The 22,904-nt window shown below is 43.8% G+C and overlaps 1 protein-coding gene across 1 annotated transcript in view; it reads left to right on the top strand.

Moving 5' to 3' along the window:
* Positions 1-4,266: 4,266 nt before the first annotated feature.
* Elk (Eag-like K[+] channel) overlaps positions 4,267-22,904 on the top strand; it is a 365,673-nt gene continuing 347,035 nt past the window's right edge. Inside the window, exon 1 of the mRNA XM_084594747.1 lies at positions 4,267-5,119. The gene's annotated coding sequence lies outside the window, so the exon portion shown is untranslated. The remainder of the gene's footprint in view (positions 5,120-22,904) is intronic.

Genomic DNA, 22,904 nt, shown 5'->3' with positions numbered 1-22,904 from the left:
TCCGTTTCAAATTCCGCCACGGTTTTTGGCGGATTTCGGACAAGACTTGTAAAAAGCGATTCTTTGACGCCTCGCATTAAAAATTTGACTCTCTCACCTTCAGTCATGTTATGGTCGGCGCGGCGAAAGAGGCGCTTCATCTCTTCAACGTACGCCAGGACAGGCTCGTTAGGAAGTTGAAGTCTTGACTGAAGGAGGGCCTGGGCTCTTTCCTTTCGGACGACGCTTGAAAAGGCAGTCAAAAACGCTTCCTTGAAAATGTCCCAATCCTTCATAGCTGACTCATGATTTTCGAACCAAACTCGGGCATATCCTTGAAGAACAAAGTAGACCTGCCTGAGTTTCGCAGCGTCGTTCCAGCCGTTGAATTCTGCCACACGGTCGAAAAGGTCCATGCAGTCTCCAGCATCTTCATCCGGTCGTCCATGGAAGCAGGGGGTTGGACTAAAACAACCGGTGCTGTAGGCTGGGCCATTGTCAGCGTCGATGCCTTCCGAGATCGAATGGGGTCAGGCAGCAGACCATGTTCGGGTTGTAGGCCTTGAAGTCGGCGGCTGGCTCGGTGACCTGTAGGCTGGTCTTCCAGGGCGACAAGAACACGGCTTGGGTCTTCGCTTGAAGGATCAAAGGCAGCACCTCCACCAGATGTCACGTAGTGGTGACGAGGTCGACGACACAAATGAAGGGTCGATGAGTGCACTAAAGAAACTCTTTATTTGGGCTGACTTGCGCCCGCAAAAGAACTAAGCAACTCGGCGGCGGCGATAGAAACAAACGTGCTCGTCGATCGTCGAACAAAGAATGCTCGTCACACTCGGCAACGCTCAATTTAAAGGCTGCACAGAACAATCTAGATAACGCCGCAAACAGCTACCAGCACGGACTGGAACATTGTGGAAAGACACCCGAGTGGCCGGAACCTTCGAGACAGATCTCGGTGCATCTTGCGCTACAACGAAACTGATAAAGGTGTGACTCGCGACATCGAGCATTAACAAACAAAGATTACGGAACTGATACGCGGTCCAGAATCAAAGTGATAAGCCTGTATGCCGGCGGCGGTAAAAAAAAAAAAAAAAAAAAAAATCAGCAAATACACTGTTGAAGGTTTCGCGGCAATATAATCTATTTTGGCAGCCTGTAAACTAGGCCTCAGTCGACACCACCGAGATCTTGACAAGGCCTGCGCACCCCAGCAGCCTACGTCACGACAGGCGGATGGCGATAAAGTACCAGCAAATGAAGGTGCGAGCGCGAATCTGAGTCTAGTCACATGATGTCATCTCGCCCCTTTACCCAAGCCTGTACTCGCAGATTCAGTGGCTGACACCTTATCGCTCATCCGCTTGTCGTGACGTTCGCTGATGGGAGAGAAGGTGATGCAAAGGCCTTGTTAGAATCTCGGTGGTGACGCCTCAGTGGGCCACTCGCGGCAGGAAATTCCCAATCGTACTTCGACTGTATGCCCTGCTTGCAAGTTTTGGTGAAGCTTACGCATGGCTCAATATTTCTTCAGATTGAGGTTTTCCTGCTAAGTTTAATCCCAGCACTACGCCAAGAAATCTATTCATCGAAAGTTTTAATGTGCCAGCTAGGGAGTTTCATGCTTTCATGGGTGAGTTAATTTCATTTTCAAGGTAAACAGTTCTACCGTGAAACAATTTAACGCGCTAGGCAAACTGGATCAACGGGAGGCATGGAATTTACTGCATGGCGCACCTTACTGAGTACCACGCACGATAGAAGGCTAAGCCATCTGTTTGTTTATCTAACGTTGGTCACCAACTAAGTTGAGTGTTTGTTCTCATTATGTATGAACTGTAATTCTTACGGACAGTGCTAGAAATATACATACAAATATACGCAGGTATTTGTAAGGGCAATGAGGGGCTCGTTATTACAGAGGTAAATAAGCTGACAGTCAACAAGTCTAAGGCAAACGCTGGGGATTTTTTTTTGTATGATTGGTTGTTGGTACTAGACAAGAATTTGTCTCATGGTGATTATCGGGATAAAGAATATTGAACGACAAGCGGAAGGAAACACAGCACGCCGATGGTGGGAGTCGAACCCACGACCTCCGAATGTCACGTCCAGTGCTCTTCGAACTGAGCGACGTCGGCGGCTGTGCAACCGTTCGCTTGCTTGGGAATTTATGTTGACTAACCGAAACCTGTGAGCGTTTCCCTAGCTGTGTCCCAAGCGGCGGATGCGGCACATCTTATACCGCGAGCGTCACGTAGCACGTGATTATTAGGGAGGGCGGCAGCTGTGCGAAAACCCACTTACGCTACCTTTCTAGACCTCCAGACTGCCAGAACCGAGACCCTCGAAAGCTATTACACAGATAATTGTAAGGGAAATTAGGTGCTCGTTATTACAGAGCTAAAGGAGCTGACAGTTAACGAGTCTAAAGCAAACGTTGAGGATTTGTTTTTTAATTTGATTGTTGGTATCTGACAAGAATTTCTCTTATGGTGATGATCAGGATAAAGAATATTAAACGACAAGCGGAAGGAAAAACAACACGCCGATGGTGGGAGTCGACCCACGACCACCGAATGTCGCGTCCAATGCTCTTCCAACTGAGCTACGTCGGCCGTACCTCAGTACCTGACACAAATTCTTGTCAGATACCAACAATCAAACTAAAAAAAAAAAGAAAAGAATCCCCAACGTTTACCTTAGACTCGTTGACTGTCAGCTCCTTTAAGTATATATATATATATATATATATATATATATATATATATATATATATATATATATATATATATATATATATATATATATATATATATATATATATATATATATATATATATATATATACAGACAGAGAGGGAGAGAGAGACTGTTGTTTCCCCTGACCGACTCTTAACTTGCGCCAGCTTTTTCCTAATATCCGAAAAACATATTACACAACCTTTCGTTGCACAGTGTTCCATGTGGTGTCATACGAACTTGCCTTGCATATAGCATAGCAATGCTAGTCAAGTTGGGTCTTCAACACGACGAGAATTAGAAATTTGAAGTCGACTGATAGCCACAAATTAAACATTGCTTTGGCTGAGAGAGCTTAGCTTGCTCTCCTCTGAAGTGCCTCTATTTTATATGCAAAGGCGCCAGCATAGCAGGCTTCTGGAATAAATGTGTGGCCTAAAGAAAAGTTGCGCTAAGACAGGAATCTGGAAAATAGCTCAGAGTTGGTAAAGAAAATTAACGCATTAGATCGCGTTAATACATAACTAGATAATTAATACAGGTCTGGTTCTTTCTTCTGCAGGCGGTAAACGTGCCGCGCTGAAGGAGGGTTGAGCGCAAGTTATTTCTAGACGAAACATAAATAGTGACCTAGTATAAGGATGTGGCAGTGGGGCTCGCTTTGAATAGCCTGGTACGCTTACAGTATTACACGCGCTTTCAGAACACTCCTGTTTACTGTATATTTGATCAGTTTATTTTGGAGCCAATAGGCGGCGGCAAAGAAGCATAATATTGAGCATTCGCATTCAAGATTTTCTTATTACGCTACGCGGCCTTTCATTCCCTTTACCAAACGGGTTTCCTCGCTTTGCATGTAGTAAACACGTCCCTGTCGACGTATTCACTCCACGCCAAGCGCGAAGACGAGGAAAAAATACATAATAGATAGCAGCGAGGCGGCCACAGGCGCCTACACAAAGGCAGACAGCTCACGTATCAGCTCGGTATAAATCAAATGAAGCCACAGCTCTCGTGAGTTCGCACTAGGGGAGCGGGCCCCGCCGTGTCCAAGCGCTAATGCCAATAAATGTCTAGGCACGAGAGTCGGCCGAGAGAACTCGCCTACCAATCGTCCTCGCGCCCACTGGCTTGACCCCCTCCCCAGCACGCAAGCGTGCAGCACAGACGCTGCGTCACTTCCCTATTTCTTCTCTCTGCCTCCTCCCGACTTCCCTATTCCTCGCTCCCTTCACCTGTCCTCGCGCTCTTCACTTCCCAGGGCCTCTTTTCTTCTGTACTTCCTACCTTCCCCCGATACGGAGTGAATAAAAACCGTCCCAAAGCGAAACGAAGAGGCGAAGGCAAACAAACAAATGAACGAAAGACAAAAGAGGACGAGACCTGCGGATCGGGAGCGAGTGCGTCGGACGCATGCGCAGCACAAGGCGGCGATGGTTGCTCCTGGCAACGACCTGGACAAACAGCGGGACCGAAGCGCCACCATTTGCCACCACGGATGCGGCCGCGGCTGGAATTAAAACAGTCCATTCCAGACTCCGGCCTGAGCGCCCCGCACTGCGCGCGCGCGCACCTCCGTCTGGGGCGAGGAGTCGATTGCGCCGCTGGTATTTTTTTTGTTTCCCCTTTCGCTCCGTGCTTCGCACCCGAAGGCTCTGCGCTGCTGAAGCACTTGTGGCTTCTTGTTCACCAGTGCGGAAGGCAAAAAGTTTGGGAGTTTTAGCGCCCGCCTATCCATCGTCGCCGCTGCTTCTGTGTCCCGAGACACCGGCTTTTTGTCGTCGTCGACTAGTCGAGCGACACTCACAACGGTGGACTGCTATACGTCTTGTCGTGTGTCGTTTTGTGTGAAAGAAGTCATTGCCATCCATCGGTCATCCAGACTTTGAGACGCTGAGCGCAAAAGGGAGCGACCGACGTAAAACCAGGTACCAAAAGTCAGCAAGCGGCAGCGGTTATCAACAGGTGGCAGAGGCAGTATGGGAGCGTTCGGCATCGGGTAATGCTCTTCCTACACTCTTGAACGAGGATCTCGGCTGACTTTCTTCTCACTGTCCTAGCTTCCCGACATCTCGAGGGTACCTTGTTACTGGCTATTCGTAACAGCTAAAGACACCGTCGTTTCAAACCGGTGTGGGCGAGAAAGTGGGAGTCGACAAATAAGGGGACCGTATGCGCACTTCGAGCGTGAGTGATTGCAACGCAGACGGACCGAAGATGACAGTGCGAAAGTGACGGTGCGAGCAACTGCGCCCTTGGGCAAAGGCCGGCGTGGAAGGAGCGGAAACCTGTGGAGCCTCTTTCTTCCCCCCCGCGGCAACGCTCGTCCGTAGGGGCTTACGAAAGCGCAGTGATCAGCACAAGCGGGGCTTCCCCACAGCACTCAAGGACGACGGTGAGTCCTCCCCTCTGGCTTTGTTTGGCTCGCGACGTCGCGGCTAGGGTCGCGAAAATTCCCGTGTCAAGGGCGACGGTAGACCATGCGACTGCGGAAAAAAGACACGCATTTTATTCCTTCCAGACACTGCTCCCCTCCCCATTATTTTCTTTTTAGCTCTGAATAAATTACCTGTTCGCATTTAAGGTTTGATACAGCAGGTCGCCGTCTTTGTGCAGGGGATCTCGTCTATGTTTTGCCAGACGTCAACAATGTCTCAATTTATGTGCAGTGCTTTTAACAATCCCTGTTCCCATAGTAAAAAAAATCAGCGAAACAAAAATGCCTTAAACCTGTAGCATACTGCCGGCACTCAAGTTTTGCACTTTCTTTTGTTTAATAAATTAATAGTGACAGTGTGACAGAATTTGAATGCTTTGCTTGCTTGTGTAATATACGTGATATTGTCAGAGTTACAATTTGTCAGTGTGCTTACGAATGTACAGTTAGGGACAAAAGTTTGCGGGACAGGAGTTTGTGGAAAAATATTTGTTTCTGTGTGACAGGGCAAACGTGGTAAATAAAATATGCTGAATTATGAGGGGTCATACATGCTGCAATCAGAGAAAAAATATCAGAGGAAAAACAAGCAAGGCAATGAAGAAATAAATGCTTTTCCACAAATCCGCGTCCCACAAACTTTTGTCCCTGACTGTACGTTAAATTCCACTCCATAGAACAAAACAAAAATAGAACATTACAAGAGCAAGTTTGGAGGTGCTACTCCTTTTATTCAATACTAAAGCAGAAACTATGAAGCAGTTTATTTCAGAAGAGGCCATATGTATAGACGACCGAAGTTCTGAAGGATTTTACATGCTGCTGCGTGATATTTTTGTTGCCTCTTTAAACATTGCTAAGCTTGGGCAAGTGGCAGCGTGGAAAAGTGTTGCTACAATGCATCTACGTAGCTAATAATTGAGGAAGGGACCCAAAGTATTTTCTTTTATTAGGTGCGAAGAGAAGAGGGCTGAAAGGAAGCGATGCCTGTATGACAAGAGTACTGTCAAGAAAATTAAAGAGAGGGGAAGGGTTCTATAGTCTAGTTTCGGGAGCAAGTAAAGAAGAGATGGGGAAAGGTTGTCCGCTCATGAGTACGCGTCTGGTAAAATAATGAGCGCTTCAGTGAAGTGTGTGAAATATGTGGCTTCACTGAGGCAACGTTTGGAATAACCAACGTATAGTCGCCGCGAATCGAATCAAATGCGCTTTATGCTGCCCACTTCAAGGCTTTTATATCAAAACCCATCAAATTCCTCGCTATAACGTTAGTATCTTTTTCTTTCCAAGAAATAAACAAATATTCGTGGGTAACATCTAGCAATTACCTATCCCTGCCAAAGTAGCCACAAGGCTGGCGTGGGGGAAAAATTTAAAAGAAAATCACTTTCTGAGTAGATTGTTTTCTTGTTTTTTTTTATACTTTCGCAGAAGAACATGCACGTATCCACTGGCAAATAAAAAATGCATTGCTGAACATTGACATGTTTTTGTGGCTTGGGAGACACCCTAACAAAATTTTACTAGGTTGATCTCGATACAAATTACGCTGTTTAGGTGTTTCGGAGAACATGCTTCATGTTCTCAAACTTAAAAAGAAATAAAGGGGAACTTAAGTCCCACCTTATGGGTATGACTCGACAGCGGCTGGTGGTTGTCTTATATACATACTCATTCACATACAGTACTATGATACTACTGTACTGTGCGTGAAAGACCTCCTGATGTACATAAAAACCTTTGCTTGTTCGCAAGGTGTATACACATTGCGAACAAGCAGAGGTACAAGCGTGTCTTGCGTTACCCGCTCGATTACGTTCCGGCGCGCAACCCAAGATTCGTGGGCTTGAGTCCTGCTTGAAATTACAATTATTGAAGTTTTTTTTTATTTTTGCGAAATCAATTCCTTTATAATGTTGAGCACTTTAGAGAGGCGGCGGTATTTAATTCGCATTAGATGTCCTGTTTAATAACTTTCATTCCGCGAGTGACGACACGTTTCACGAGCCCGTTAAGGTGTTTGAAATTCTACCGTGAGGTCATGTGGCTTTAACGTCATGACTCTGTCAACTAATCGGTTTTGCGCGTTACAGCCACAACACGCATACACTGGAATTTGCTGCGACGCAGCGTAACAGCCTCAGCTGATGCCAAGAAACATTCGTGCTGCACTGAACTCCTATGTGACGTGTTTAAAGAAATAAGGCAAGCAAACGCCGTAATACCTGAAAGCGATGGAGATTGGGAAACGTTTTCGTGATTTTAGTTCTTCCGAACGCACTTCGCTGCTTGAATACGGAGCAAAGAGGCACATGTAGGAACCATGAGATTATGTCAAGCTTTTTGTTGAGTAGTGAGCAACTCTTGAGAAAGGAAAACTGTGATGATAAAAAAGACGACATGCTGGTTCGACGAAACTGATATCATCGTGACCCTATAAAGCACAAAAGAAAATTAAGTGGCGGAGAATTATTTCAAGGAAGGAAGATTCGGGCCAGGTTGCAATGAATGTTTGAAATGGATTTTCTAAATGTTCAGTATGACCCTAATTAATATTTACTATTTCTAGCTCATTATTTAGAAATTTTTGCTGCAGCAGTTCATTCTAAGTCAATTTTAATGCAGTTCGAGGGAGAGGAGGGGTGGGACACATTCACGTGCTTTTGTAGGCAGCCTTGAGTTAGGACATGCGTAATAAACATAAAAAAAAAACTTATGAAACACATGCAAGTATCAACGATAGCCAATACGCACGAGCAGTATGATCTACTGCCTCATTTTAACAAAAGATGGAGCTCGAAATCTGGGATACCTCACTTGCCGATTCTGGGGGCATTAATTGTTTCTTTCATGACATAGCTACCGTGCACAGATTAGCAGTAGAATATGAATAAATTTAGTTGAAACACGAACATATAAGGTGATCAGGTCCTGTGCTTTTGCAAACAATGTGACAGTATCTGCAATGGTAATTTGCGGAGACATATCTGAGCAGAAGTTCTAGGAGAAGCCGCAGTCGTGCTGGACACTGGTTCAGGTGATCGAAGCAAATACCCTAGTGCGGAGGAAAACACGCGAAATCGATTTCGCCTTACTACCAAATAAAAGAAAGCACGGACAAAATTCGCCACATCAAACAGAAGGAGCGTGTGTCGTGAGAGATCGTCTAGTGAATTTGAAACGACAGCGCATAGGGAGTGCTTCTGTGTCACTTCGAAGATGGAATTGCTTTCTTCACTCTCTTGTTTCAGTGCTGTAGAGGTACAATGGAGGACGCCAATATACTCGACTTTTGATGCCACTGCCTTTTCGGGTCTTTTTCTTATGTAATCGTCCCAGTACGACGTCTCTAACAGGCAGCCACTAAGCGTGGTTAACTCAGTTACCTTTGGAAGCAAGCTCTATTGCCATCATAGTCAAGCCACACTGTGCAATACGTTATATCTTCACAGTTCTGTTATGCAAGCACTGTGGGCGCATCAAAAAAGACAGTAATACGCTGTGACGCCATATCTAACCAGGATTTTTATGCAGCAATTTCAGATACTATAAAGTAATATGAAAGGTCCTTGTAGGCATAGGCCTGTCACGGATGTGTGAACTGATGCTTCTTTTCTTGTATGACTGTGTTTGCCATGACGACTGTAGAAAATTTATCAAAGGCAGGCTGAGGTTCAAACACCGAGAGGAATTTCAGCCTGTTTTCTAGCATGTCGACAGAAGGTATTAAAAAAAGAACAATATGCTCGACGCGCAGGTCGGTTCTAGTTTAGGTCAATGAATTGTGAAGCCATGCTAGCTACAGGGCTGCAGAGAGGCTTTTTTTTTTTTTTCGTTGTTCTTGCCATTATAATGCCCAAATAAAGTCCCTGTGTCACGAGCACTCACCACAGATGGCCTGGCAAGAGACTATACGCACGCATGCGCAGATGGCCGAACATTTACACGCTGGGCGAGGGCGCCACCGTAGTCCGCTCCACAAAATGTACCTACAGAAAGAAAACTTATCCCGTCGACCGATATTGGGAATCGATTACAGCCTGTTTGATGTTCAACACTCTCAACGTTTTCAAATGGGCCTTAGTCTTCATCTTTCGATATATTCAGGTGTCAAACTATTGCATCAAGTTTATACGGCATTGGGAAGTGAGCTGTCTTCGTCGAGCCCGGAACTTGTTGCGTACCTCGACACTTTGTTCTGCAATGTTCATTGCTGGGTCTCTTCATTTTTTATCAAGAGAGTGTGAAAATCCTCTTTGGATAAAAAAAAAAAAAACGCATTGTCGGTGTTAGAGGCGGCTTGACACGGAAACATCACGATCTTGCCTCTGCAGCATGAAGGTGACAATTGGCATTTGACATGGCCGAGCTGACAGAAGCTGCTAACTGCAAGCTCATTTGACATCGGGATGAGAATAGAACTCTCCTGGACACCTAGTCCTAGCAAGTACTTTTTTTAAGGCTTCGTTAAAGCATGGTTTTATATCTATACGGGGTGGTATTTCACATAATATGACAGCTTACATTTGTATGCAAATGATTATGTGAGATTAGAGAGGCACTAAAATTAATGGGTTACAAATTGCGTGCGGGTGAGGGGACACTGTATTTGAACAAGGTTCCTTAGGATGAGTCACACGCAACTTTCATTCACACTGCTGAAACAATACCTCTAAAATCGGTGCTTAGCGACCCCAAAAGTTTGATTTTGGTCATCTGAGACATTTTTACCTCTAGTTCAGCGCTTACCTCTTGTTGTTTTCTATATATGGCTGTTTTCATGCATTTATCTTCTAGCAGATAAGCTTGTCTGAAGCTATTTTATCCTCGTCAAGCATGACAGAACTAGGACCCGCCGCTATGGCTTAGTGGTTAGGGGGCTAGACTGCTGAACCCGACGATGCGGGCTCGATTTCTGCCACGGCGGGGGCTTTTCAATCGTGGTAAAGATCAAGAAACCTGTGTACTGTGCTTTGACAGTGCACGTTAAAACATCCCATCGAAACACCATGATCGAAATTTCTTAAAGCATCCACAGCGATTTCCCTAATTGTCTGTCCTCTGACGCTTCGGGACATTAACTCCCCCCCCCCCCCCCCTGCACCCTTCCGTAGCAGAATTGATGAGCTGCAATTTCGTGGTTAGTGCGTAAGATTCAGGAACTTGAAATTAAATAACTTTAAAAATACAGCAACCACCTATAATGTTCACTCACCCGCGAGTGCATTCTACAGCGTTTTTTATTATTTTGTTAAGAACAGCACACTATGCCCCGTTGCCTATAATTTCAACTATATATTGCTCAGCACTTGGTGTTTTCACAAAAATATGTTTTCTTACGAAGATGCGAGCTGCAAATGTGGAATTTGCGCTGTTTTTAATCAGATTGATCGGTTAATCGGTCAGGGAATTGGTCGATTGATCGACCGGTCTGTTAATCAAGCAATGAATCAATCGATTAATCAAATCATACTTCAACAAAAAAAAAAAAGCGTGGGGATTTAAGCATGGCTTGAACCTAGGGATAAGCAAAAGCTGTGAGCGTTGTAGCCAATTTTTCTGCGGATACCTGGATTTAATGTGCCGCCGTCACAGCGTTCGAACAAACCTTCTCTCCAAGCGACTCGCTATTGTCACTTTTTCTTCTTCTTTCTCTTCCTCTTCTTCTATTTTTCTGCTCTTTCTTTTCTTCTTCTTCTTCTTCTCCCTCGTTTTTTTCCTTTTTCCTTTTGTTCTTCGTCTTTCTCTTCTACTTCTTCTTCTCTTATTCTTGTTTCCTCCTCCAACTGCTGGCCCAGCTCTTGCTCTATACCACGTGCCAGTTGCTAGGTAACGGTCACGTGGCACGGTGCCACGCCGACGGCTTGAAAACCTAGCGCAGTGTAGCTTTCTCTACAAAATATTCCAATTTTCTGCGTCACAGTGCTCAAATATATGATTTTCATAGGTTGCAAGTAGTACTAGTCCGAAAATTGAGGTTGTATGGTTATCTACAGGCAGTGTTAGCCTTACGGACTTGGAGACAGCTTTGTGCCCGGTGGTTTTGCACTCAATGTGTTGTTGTTCTGCATCGCACACCGGTAAGACTTTTAGCATGGACACCAGCATCCACGCATGTGGCACGAACGCTTGGCTAGAATTCCTGGCGCCACCACGTTTAAGCACTGTCGGTAAATTACGGCGTGCACTGAGGTATCCTCAAGCCGAAAATGAGAGCGAACGCGTCTGAAATATTTCCATACTTCCTATCCTAATGGCATCCTGAAGAAAGAAAAAAAGGGTTGCGCCGCGAAAGTCGTTAGAACCAAAGGCCGCAAAACGGGATCAGCTTCTATTCCCCCCACCATACCTTACTCAGCCACAGCCGTAACCTCTCGCGCACTGCTTTGCATTCGTCGTGCTAACCTCAAACCTGTTCGTAAGAACTGCAAGTTACCACCGTTAATTCTCCTGGTGGCCCTAAGATAAATATATATTTTCTGGAAAACAGTGCACTGATGCTAGCTCTTCTTCGTAGGCAGGCACTGGTATCGGGGAGCGCCGCACACCAAATGTATACAGTGAAGGTTGCCAATCGCGCTGGCTGTCGCTTTGAAAACCTTTGAGGAGAAAAGGAGCTGAAAGTGGGGCTACGTCAATCGAGTATGGCAAGCACCATCTATAACTGGTCATTGAATACAGTATGCATTTTCTGCAATTCATGTAATGCTTGCATCTCATCAATGACTGTACTGGCGAATAAAGCTTCCGAAGAGATGTTAAGTTTTCACAGCAAAGGAAAACACTTGAGAAGGTGCATCCCGCTCGCTAAGACCGCAGCTCAAGTCTCCATACAACATGACGTCATGCCTTGTCGCCGAAATTCTCATAATACCGCGCAGTAAATTAGAATATGGTATTTTCGGCCTAAGGAAAACTAGACCTTTTTACTCCAGGGAAAAAAAAAATAAAAAACTCGGTATAGGCCCGTAAGACTACTTGGGTGTATGAATGTGAAAAAAAAAAAAAATTGTACCGCTGATGAAACCTCAAGTGAACTTTTCGCCATGTGGTAAAGTTCTTTCTGCTAGTATTGTATTCGATGCATGCGCATGTGTATTCCACGTAGACTGTCATGTTTTACACGGCTTCTGGGAGCCGTATTTTCCGTAGCCCCTCTTTCAAATCATGCAGGTCGAGGAACCCTTGTTGTTGGTTAGAAGCTTCGTCAGCAGTTAGCACCCAAATTGACTAGCATTGCTATGCTATCTATATACAAGGCAAGTTCATATGACACCACCTGGAGCACTGTGCAACAAAAGGTTGTGTAATATATTTTTCGGATATTGAGAAAAAACTGGCGGAACTTGGGAGTCGGTAAGAGAAAAATATTTCTCTCTCTCTCTCTCTCTTTCTCTCTCTCTCTCTCTCTCTCTCTCTATATATATATATATATATATATATATATATATATATATATATTGAGACAGAAAGACGACCGACGTGCATAGTACCGTGTGCAGCTGCGGTGGCTGCGTTTGGAAGGGTCAGAATTCGTCCAGTGATGAATGTTTCATAGTCAACTTCCTGCGTGGGTTACATACGGGTACTTGATAGCGCCATTACTTTTCTTGACATCTGCGAGATATTTATGACCATATTTCGGGCACAGACATTACCAGCTCTTTTTGTAGTCAACCATACAATATTTCCGCGTTTAGAGAGCCAAGCAATCAATGTCATTGTCTCTATCTTCGTGATCATGCAGATGGATGGGCTGGGACGGGATGTATGGATGAATGACAGAAGCGTCTCCTTTGAAACAAGATGGTGGCCGCCATGCGCGGCATTTTTCCTTCAGATATAATTATTTTGATCTTATAAGTCGGTTTTAATATTACTTTTTATTTTAAATACACTCTTGCCCCTACACTCCTCACTTTTGTCACCTCTCTAAAAACCAGCGTGCCTATCCAACGTGCAGCTCCACTTGTGAACGCCAGAGCACTGCGCATTGTTATCTAATGGCATCTGTCACGCACCCTGTCATATGTTCTCTCTATTTATAGCGCAGTTTTTCGTTCACGTCCGAGGCCCGCATTTTCGAGTGCTCACGCGCTCCTGATTCACTTTTACCCTAGGAGAATCCGTACCGTTCAGTCCGGCGGCGGAGAGGCATGCAGTTTCGGCGGATGCCAACGGGGGGTCCTCACCCGGTGTAATTGCGTTTCGTAACTAGCGCCCATTCAGAGAACTGAATGGGACGACAGATTAGTTCTGGCACACAACGGGTGTGAACCGTGACGCTTTCAGACCTCCTCCTCTTCAGCCGACTCCTCCTGCTCCTATTTTCCCGTCCTTTCGAAGCCCACGCTCTTTTCATCGGCAGCCGTCAGCAGATCACTATAGGCTGTAGTGGTGCGCCAAGGTCCATGAATGACCCGAAACAGTTTTTTTCGCGAGTGCAAACGGCGTCGGAGCCCCAGCTTCATCCTTTAGCAGGTGCTCTGGGCCTAGCGGTGAAGCTCCGCTAGAATTACAGGCTTGATAAACTACTAAGGATAAGCTGTGAAACTGCGGTGTGTCAGTCTTTAACTAAAAACTAATAAAACCCAAATGAAGGAGTGGCTCATGGCTCCCCTCTTCCTTGTGCATTGCACGCCGTCGTCATCTTCAATTTCGATCTGTGCGCAAAACCTTGCGCGCGGCCTATCCGGTTTAAGTTCACTAAAATCCTACCATTTTTATTGAGGTATTTTTTGCCCGAGACCGTATACAGGTCTTTCGGTCGAAAAGCGGTCGCCGTACTCTAGTTTCACGTCGGGTGTTCTTTTTTTTTTTTTTTTTTCCGGAAGTGCTTGTAGTAGAAACATTTTCAGGCATGCACTTAAGCCTGATTAGGTGCAGTTATGCGAAAGCACTATGATGGCCAGGATTTAGTGGTGGCCATCTCTGTTACAGCGGGCGAACATGCGATGTGTCCTGGCCTGAATAAAGAGATATTACATAAAGAGGATAAAGGAAAAGCATTGAGAGTTGTGTCACGTCGCCTTGTCGATTCGTCGGCACTACGCTGGCGGACCTTGGTAGTACTTGGCCAGTTGGCGTATGTGCAAAGGGACTAGCCAACATCATCATCATCTTCATCATTTGCCTAGGTTAAACTAAGGAGCTGTGCAGGTGGAACTTCATAAGACAGTTATGTTCACTAAACAGTGCTAGAGTGCATTGCAGTTTTACACGAGGTGGGATTGGTTGCGACGATAGTATATATAGTGCTCTTGTGCCTGAGCCAAGAAACATAATCTGTTCAGATGGGGATTCGCTACCTGGCGGTGACACGATTTCTTAAGTTTCAATTCAAGCGAACGTGCTTTGATGACAGGCTCTGTCCACGCCATTCATTAGCCAAGAATTGTCTTCGCAATACAATGGAGACCTGCAGTTCAGGCTGTGTTGCTTTCCTTATGCCGAAAGTTGAGGTGTCCACCAAGAACTTTGAGAAGTTCAGGTGTCCACCAAGAGCTTTGAGAGACACCGCGAAGTTAGTTTGCTGTAAACCCATTTACAAATTAAGCGTAGTGTTTTACCAAAGAGTGAGATACAGCGTCTTGCTTCTCCCAGAAGAACCTACTTGAAATTTTAAAAAAATTACGAATCCGCGGAATGAAAAAGCGGTGTTAAAAACGCTGTCGTGTCTAAAAAACTGTCATGACAAACTTAGTTTCGCAAGTCTACATAAGCAAGGGAAACGAATTTGAACCAAAACTCATTAGCACTATGTAAATGCGTAGTTTAAAAATTCAAATTGCGTGCTACAAACATTGTGATTCGTTTGTAGGATCGCACATTGTTCTTGACCTGCAGCATACTAATGTTCTACATGGCGCATATATTCTCTAAATATGGGTTGTCCTGAGATAGGAGCCTTTGGTTTTGGATGACTCCACGCGAGCAATATACGTGCTTCGTTCATCAAGGACAGAACTTTTCCTATATATGCTGCAGTCAATATACCTTTTCTCTAAATGCTTCGTTTAATAAGCTAATCACATTTTAAAGTTCGTATTCCCCATCTGCAATTATGCACGCGTATTAGGTTAGCTGTATGGCACCAGTGTGCTATCTTAATACGAAGTCAAAATAGGAACCGACGTTTAGAGCGATCTCTATTTGGCGCAATAGCTAAGTACGTATTGGCTAAATACTGCGTTCAAATGCGGTAAAGTCATGCATAACCTAATTTTGCGAACGACTACAATATTACTAACAGGTCACAACGCAGAACGAGCATAAAACTATAGATTAGTCAATCAATTCGTGACGTATACACACCGACATGCTCTCACGCTGCCCTCCCAAGCACGACAGTGCGTACATATGGATAATTTTGGTCTTTGATTAAATTTGCAGCTGCTAGAAGCCTTAATTGTAAAACTGAAAATTATTATATTAGCGTTATATGACGTGGCCTCGTTAGCATCAGTAAATTCGAGTTATTCTTCTTTTTTTTTTGTCCTTAAATTTTGCGTCATTCTTCTATAATTAGGGTACTGGTACAAAGAAACTTACTAATAACTTTGGCAGCCACGCGTGACGTCAATTATTTGCAATCCTGCGTTGCGTCTGCCTGCAACAGCACTGCTTTTATATGTTCAGTGATCGAAACCAATTTCAATTAAAGACCCCCAGGCCAAGCTGTACATGAAGGCGCTAGGTTTGCAACAGCGAACTTCCGCTCTAGTTTGATAATGGACACGTATTTCTGAATTACGTGGAGCAGAATCTAATTTGTTTCGTTCGTTAGTGTCGAAACCGCTGTTCGCGGCCAACCGTTTTAAAAGAGAAGACGAGAAAGAAATGCGAAAACTTAAAATGGCGTGTATAGTGCCCTCCGAGAACATCACGGCGCATAAACGTTTTGCGTCGTTCGGCCCCATGTCTCTTTATTTGATTACTGAGCCACAGACAGTTCGTTAAGGATGGTGACAGAAACGAGACGCGTTTCAGAAAACGCGACGCCGAAATGAAGAAACCCAGCCGACGTGGCCACAGTGCGCAGAGGTGCGCGCGGTGAAGCGAGCTTTCAGTCCGTGGCTGTACATTTTACGGGGCTGTCTCAGCTGACGCTTGTTTCACATTCCCTGGAAGAGAACGATTAGAAGTTTTCAGTAACTATCTGGTTTCTAGCCTAGTTTACAAGAATCGTCTGTAGTCCTTGTAACTTGAACTAAATGCCAGATATAGAGTCGCCGCTAAGCGATTCGTTTTTCTGTTGTAATCATAACTAATTAGAGTTAGTTGGGAATAGAAATTTATTCTCTGGATGCTGCTTTGTTGAGCTAGACGATGCGTGTTGAACGGGTAGTTGTAGAGGGGTAGGGAGACAGGATGACAGTACATGACAGAGCGCTTATTTGCACCTGTTTGTTTTTATGTTATTAAACTGAAAGTGTTTTCGGCCAAAACTTCTTAATCTACTTTATCTAGGTTTAATGCACAGGAAACAATGCTTCCACAGTTTATTAGGCCTGTCGAGGTGCGGATGTGATAGTGGAATCATTCTCACATCTGCATGCAAGTACTCGATCTCTTAATGTTAAGACCGCGGCTGGTTCGATCCGTCCCGCGCCTACTTGGCGTTGAAGCCCAAGGCATACGTGTTATTTATGGCGATATAATGACGCCCTTTGGTGGATGCTCTTTCTCTTCACAAGATGTTGTGCCGCATTTACTTGAATATAGGCAGGCTACGATATTAAGCCGGCACCCTAACGTTACGGGACTGAAAAAAAAAAATTCATCCGATACACTCTTAACGAAAAATAAGCAAATTGAAACGACAGTAGCTATTAAATTCTATCGAAATATATTTGCCGCGACAATGTTGTGCTGCTTACTGGTCATTACTGCATAATCTCCTGTTCCGTCAAGTGAATTAGAAATGCAGAGCTACAAGCCTTCCTAAATGTGCTTAATGCAGCCTGTTAGAGTTCGCTTCCGCGTTTGACTGAATAGCTCTACAGAATCCTCGAACTTTCGCATTCTGCGTTTAAAGTTGTGTTCTCGTTTACGAAGAGGACAAAAGGCTGTAGCTTGGCCTGTGTGCCGCCAACCACAATTGCGAACATCGGAGCAGCTTTTTCAGGCAGGGATATCGGAGCCTCGATCAAGTCTCCAGGGTCAGTACCGAGGATGAGCAGGGAGGTGCGGACATAAGGCTGTTAGCGTTACTCTTGCCACTGGAAATAATTAGTGCTAAATGTTAAATATTCGAACCAAAAACTACCTCTAGAAGCCCTACTTTCGCACATCGTAGACTCTCAATCTCAGTTCATATCCAGTGCGCAGACTGTCGGGTCGCGCCGAAGCACGGAACTCCACCACTCGTGAAATTCCGGCGCGAAGTCAGACCTAAATTCTCAGGTACATCCTTGTGTTGGTTGAGATATACGATGTCAGTGTGCACGGAGACTCGGTTCATCGAAGACAAAATCCTCACAGTAATACTTGAGAGGTCTAAGTACTACACATTTATCTTACGCCGCAAAAACTACAGCAGCGAATTTGTTTTGGTTTAGAAGTACGATTACTGCCCTTTCTAAGTATCCACTACCATGCCATTTACGGAAAGACTAAAAAAAAATTATGTATAAAATATTCCGTCCGGTCACAGCAATGTTTCATGTCGCAACGAGAATAATGATTCTCTTTTTTTATCGAGGAACTTTATTCACAGAACCAAATATTATGTATCAACATTGTTTGGACCGATAGCTCAGAAGGCTAGTGGCCCGTTCAAATACAAGTATTACTCTCCGGTTCAGCCACAGAGGATGAAAGGTTGAAACAAACAATGATTTTATAAAGCACAACATTACTGTAATAATTTCAAACGTCTGCAAAATTACAAAACAAAGTTCAAGTGATTTAATTTCCCACTTAATTTTGAGTACCAAATAAAATCGATAAGCATAATAGTACTACCACGAAGAAACCAAGACTGCAAGAAAGAAGTGGTTACAAAGTACAATAAAGTGCAAGCGAAATATAGGATACTCAGAAAATATTGCGCGCATGTAATAATAAATATAATAAATAGCGGTGTAAAGTATGTTTCAAAAACTAGGTAACAATTGTGAATTTCACTAAGCAAGAAATTCAGGCAGAATTTGGTTAGAATGGTAATACAGTTTACATGTCTATTTAAAAGTTCCAGCAGCCTTTACCTCGATCGGCCTTTCATTCCATATTTTAACACCATTGAACCCCATCAGTAGCTCAACATACACATTCCTACATTTGGGGAGGTTAAAATTACAGTTTGATGCTTGCCTACTATTACGCGAAGGCTGGAGAAATAGGCTTATTGGAAGACGTTAGTTCGTGCTGATTATATTGTTGACCACAAGCCAAACTTTACAGTTGCGCAAGGTTAGGTACGATAGTACTTTGTTGGCATCAAAAATGTTGTTGCTGGATTGATCAAAATTACTAGCAGTTATTGCATTCAATGCCCGCTTTTGAAGAGAATGTAAAGGCGAGAAATATGTTTTATATTTTTGACCCCAAGATTCGCAGCAGTAACTCATATCTGAATGGAAAAACAAGAAGTAGAGCGCACCCATAGTATATCGTAAGAAAAATAGTATCTTTTGCATACGTTGTTAACGCAAATTAATTAACAAAATTTAATATTCTCTACTGTAGTTCGTTCTGCGAATTTCTCGAAAGCCGCTCAGCTTTGAAGTCGAAAACAAGGTACAAGTTTCTCACCGCAGATAAAATAAACTATATTTTTTGGAACTTGTACAATTTTCTTTTATTACAAATGTTAAAGTTCGAAATAGACAGGCAGTTTTGGGATTGGCCTGACAAGGTTACAGATATTGTTCGCACTCAAACTGCACCATTACATCTATGTAGAGGCTTACTTATCTATAGTTGCACGTTACTTGTCTGTGACGGCGTGCCATTCAGCATGGATGGATGGATGGATGGATGGAATATAGGAGCGTCCCCTTTGAAACGGGGTGGTAGCAGTAGCTATCATGCTCATTTTTCTCCATATATCTTAATTATTGATTTAGAATGGTTAACTAAACCATTATTCTATTTATTAAATTTTTGTTCCTACATTACTAACATTATGTCACTTCTCTGCTTTTAAGCCAAAAATCTTCCAGTCGTTTTTTGCTAGTTTCCAACGCCGGTTTATTCACCCGGCCACTGGTATCTCTAAACCCCAGAGCTTCAGGAACAGTGATTGCGCCTGCATCAACTTCCGGATAGATACTATTACATTCGAGTATAATATGGTCAATCGTTTCACTGGAGTTTCCACATATAGCACATGCGTCATCTCCATTGTTAAATTTCTTTTTGTAGCTGCGTGTTCTAAGGCACCCTGATCTAGCTTCGAAAAGTAGGGCACTGCCTCTTGAGTTATCAAAGAAATCTTCCTTCCTGATCTGCATTTTCCACTTACGGTATAATTCCACAATCTCTTTCTTTTCCGTCGAATTTATCCAATTTTCACCTTCTGTGTTTTTCGCCTGTTGCTTAATGCTCTTTATTTCTCCGTCCTTGTGACTAGCATACTTACTAGTTAGCTTCCTAGTTCTTTTTCTCCATTGTGAGTCCACGCTTTTTAAGTATAGGTATTTAAATACTTTAGCTGCCCATCTGTTACTGTCCAATTTCCTCAGGCGTTCCTCATATAATATTTTACTCTGAGCTTCCCGTACTTCGAAAGATGCCCAGCCCATATATCCCTGTACCGCCTCATTTGTAGTTTGGACGTGGGCACCTAGTGCTAATCATCCAACGGATCTCTGATTTATTTCTAATGTCGACTGTACCTCTGATTTTAGGCACAAAACCGCATTTCCCATAATTCCTTTCCAAGTACCCCTCAAAACCTCATACCTATTGTATCCCCAAATGCCTTATGCTTCATTATCCCGGCATTCCTTCGCCCTTTGGCTGTTTGAAGCAATAATCTTCAAACAGCGCTGAGTCTCAACAGGGTTAGAAATTCAAGTACGGACTTAATTATTGAAAGCATAAATGAATGAAACGTAACCAGATACTTACCTTCAAAGAATAGATGCAGCTCAATTGCAGTGCTGATAGCTGCGAGCTATGGTGGATCTTAATGTCGATAATAAAAAGCTTACAAGGTAGTACTAACAGGGCGTCACATATTTCTCACCACTCTGTAAGCTTTCTTCCATAAATATTTTTGGAGACATGACAAAGCTAAGATCTGTTTTAGCGAATTTCATTTCATTTTATTACCTTAAAGGCCCCTAAAAGGGGCGTTACAAAATGAGTGGTGAAATTGAAAAGTACATATTCACAATAACTGGAAAGTTAATACATTTTCAATGAACTGATCTGAGCAAATGATGGAAGCATTGTGGTCTGCAAGGCCGTTCTAGTCTGCAGCTGTGCGACTAAAGAAAAGAACTTGAGAACGTGACGGTCCGCGAGCGTGGACGGGTAACATTTATTTGATGGCTGATGCAATGAGATATGCGCGTGGAAGGAAGATTGTAAGGAGCGATGCGCATGGGGCTGTGAAAAAAAAAAAGTTAAATAATGATAGGCTACCAACATGACGGTGGAGCGATGAGGATGATAATACAGATGCTGCTTTTAAGGAGGAAACGCTGATATCATAGGAGTCATGAGCTGATATCATGATATCATAAAAGTTTCGACTAGATGGAGTATGATGAATGAATAAAACGAGCGGCGCATGCGAGCATAATATTGACAAAGCGATGGTAGGCATCGCGGAAAGATGACGACGCAACACAAATGCAGATGGTTCTGATGCTATCTGCTTTGCGTTTCATCCTCATCTTGTAGTACATATTGTTCCCCCTGGCTATGCCGTCAGGCCAACAAGCCCAAACCAAACCTCTAGTTCTTGGCACGAACACTTCCGAGCTATTTACACAGGCGCGGCGCCTGCACTGTTCGTGGTGATCAAGTGACAATAATGTTTTTTTTTTTTTTTATGAATGTCAGAGTGTGGCAAGACTTGGGAGGGGAAGGGGGAAACACCTGCCAAGTATTTGTTCTCACGCAGGTGAACGTTTATTGCAGCAGTTGTCTGAAACATTAGATAAACTCTGACTGAAATTTCAACACACTTTATTACGTTATTAGAAACCTGAAATAAATGAAAAACACAGTGTGTTAAGCCTGCAATACAATAACAGCTCGAGTAACAGCGGCGGCAAGTAGCGTTGGGAAGCAAATTTGTGAAGATGCATTCTAATCTCCAGGCCTATATCTGCGTAGTATTAATCGAAACGGAGGTTGAGCAAATATTTGCTTCAAAGCTAGCGTGCTTAAGCTCTTCATCTGACTGGCAAAAAGCCTGAAGGAAGCACGCAAGTAACCAAAACCTCGCTGCCGCCTCCGCGCCAACAGCATGAAAAAGGCGCTGGAAATGCGCTCTCGTCTGCATGAAGTGGCACGCATTGGGGGACGCCGGGTTTTTCCCGAAGAGCGGGCCCCCGGGTGTATTCGATAATGAGAGTTTCTCGTGTCGTTTTGTTGTATTTAATTTTCGCGTTGTACACGCGCCCATCTGCTTTCTCACTGCTGCGTCCGCGGTTTTCGCGCGTGGTTTGGCGTTTCCAGACTGCGCTATTTTGTGGAGAGGAGCGCTGCGGAAAGACGCTCGCATGGTCTAGCTCAAAGCGGTGCTACCATGGCAACCCAAAGCTGGCTCGGAAAGCTGCCTCTACCGTTTTTAGTTTACACAGTGTTTACCGGCAACGACGACGGATGTCCCGGATTTAGTTTTTGTGCTTGGCGCTCTTTGCTGCTTTTTCCACCCGGTAGAAAAAAATGATTCGTAGATTTAGCTGTTGATGAATGCCGGTAGATTGGGCACGCAACAAGAAGGAGCGTGTGCAGAGCTTCGAGGGTTTTGTACGCAAATCATCTGGCTAGGCTTATGGTACATAGAAAAAACAAATCAATGATAAATGTTGTATTTCTCTGACGTACATCAATAAAGGAACAGTTGCTCATTTTGCGCATCTAGTTCGTGTTGAAAGAAGTTTCTGAGAACTGTAATTAATGAACAGTTATGCTTACATTCGCGCATAATTACTGTGTGCAACTAGTAGGGCTTCAGGGAGCAGGATTTTTCGTTTTCTTGGTTCAGTTGAGTGATAGGATTGATCAGAACTTACAGTAGAATGCCAACTGATAAAGCCAATGTTATCACTAATTTGTGATTGACGTGATTACACGTTCCATACAATAGTGATCATGTAGGGCAAATGAAATGCGACCCATAGTCCCGCCTTTTATCGCCCTCCTTTTCAGCCAATTTAATTACCGATGAAATAATGTTGTTTCTCAACAGTTGGCTCCAATCAATTCATCGCTTATGGAGTTAAATGAACGGGTTTGCTTTCAGATCGTGTATGAGAGCTCAAGTGTGAAGAGAAAACGTAAGTAATAATTTATTCCCAAAGTTGTGCGTAGTAACTGCTATCGTTGGGTTAAAGTTATTTGCAATATTCAAGATATTTATTAGGACTGTCGGCGTGCTGTATTTTCTCTCCTTCTTGTCTGTTCTTTTTATTTATTTATTTATTTATTTTTTTTTTTTTTTTTTTTTTGCAGTTTGAGCCTTATCGTCCGCCACAATCCAGACTAAAATTTTTTGTTTGACTTCAGCAAAGTTTACTCGCAGTATAACCTTCCGGCAGCTTCTTATTGTTCTGCTATA

This window comes from Amblyomma maculatum, chromosome 2 (genome assembly GCF_055883805.1).
Source record: "Amblyomma maculatum isolate TAMU_Amacu chromosome 2, ASM5588380v1, whole genome shotgun sequence".
Taxonomy (NCBI): domain Eukaryota; kingdom Metazoa; phylum Arthropoda; class Arachnida; order Ixodida; family Ixodidae; genus Amblyomma; species Amblyomma maculatum.
The sequence above is the reverse complement of the archived record's forward strand: the minus strand, read 5'-3'. Positions and strand labels throughout refer to the sequence as shown.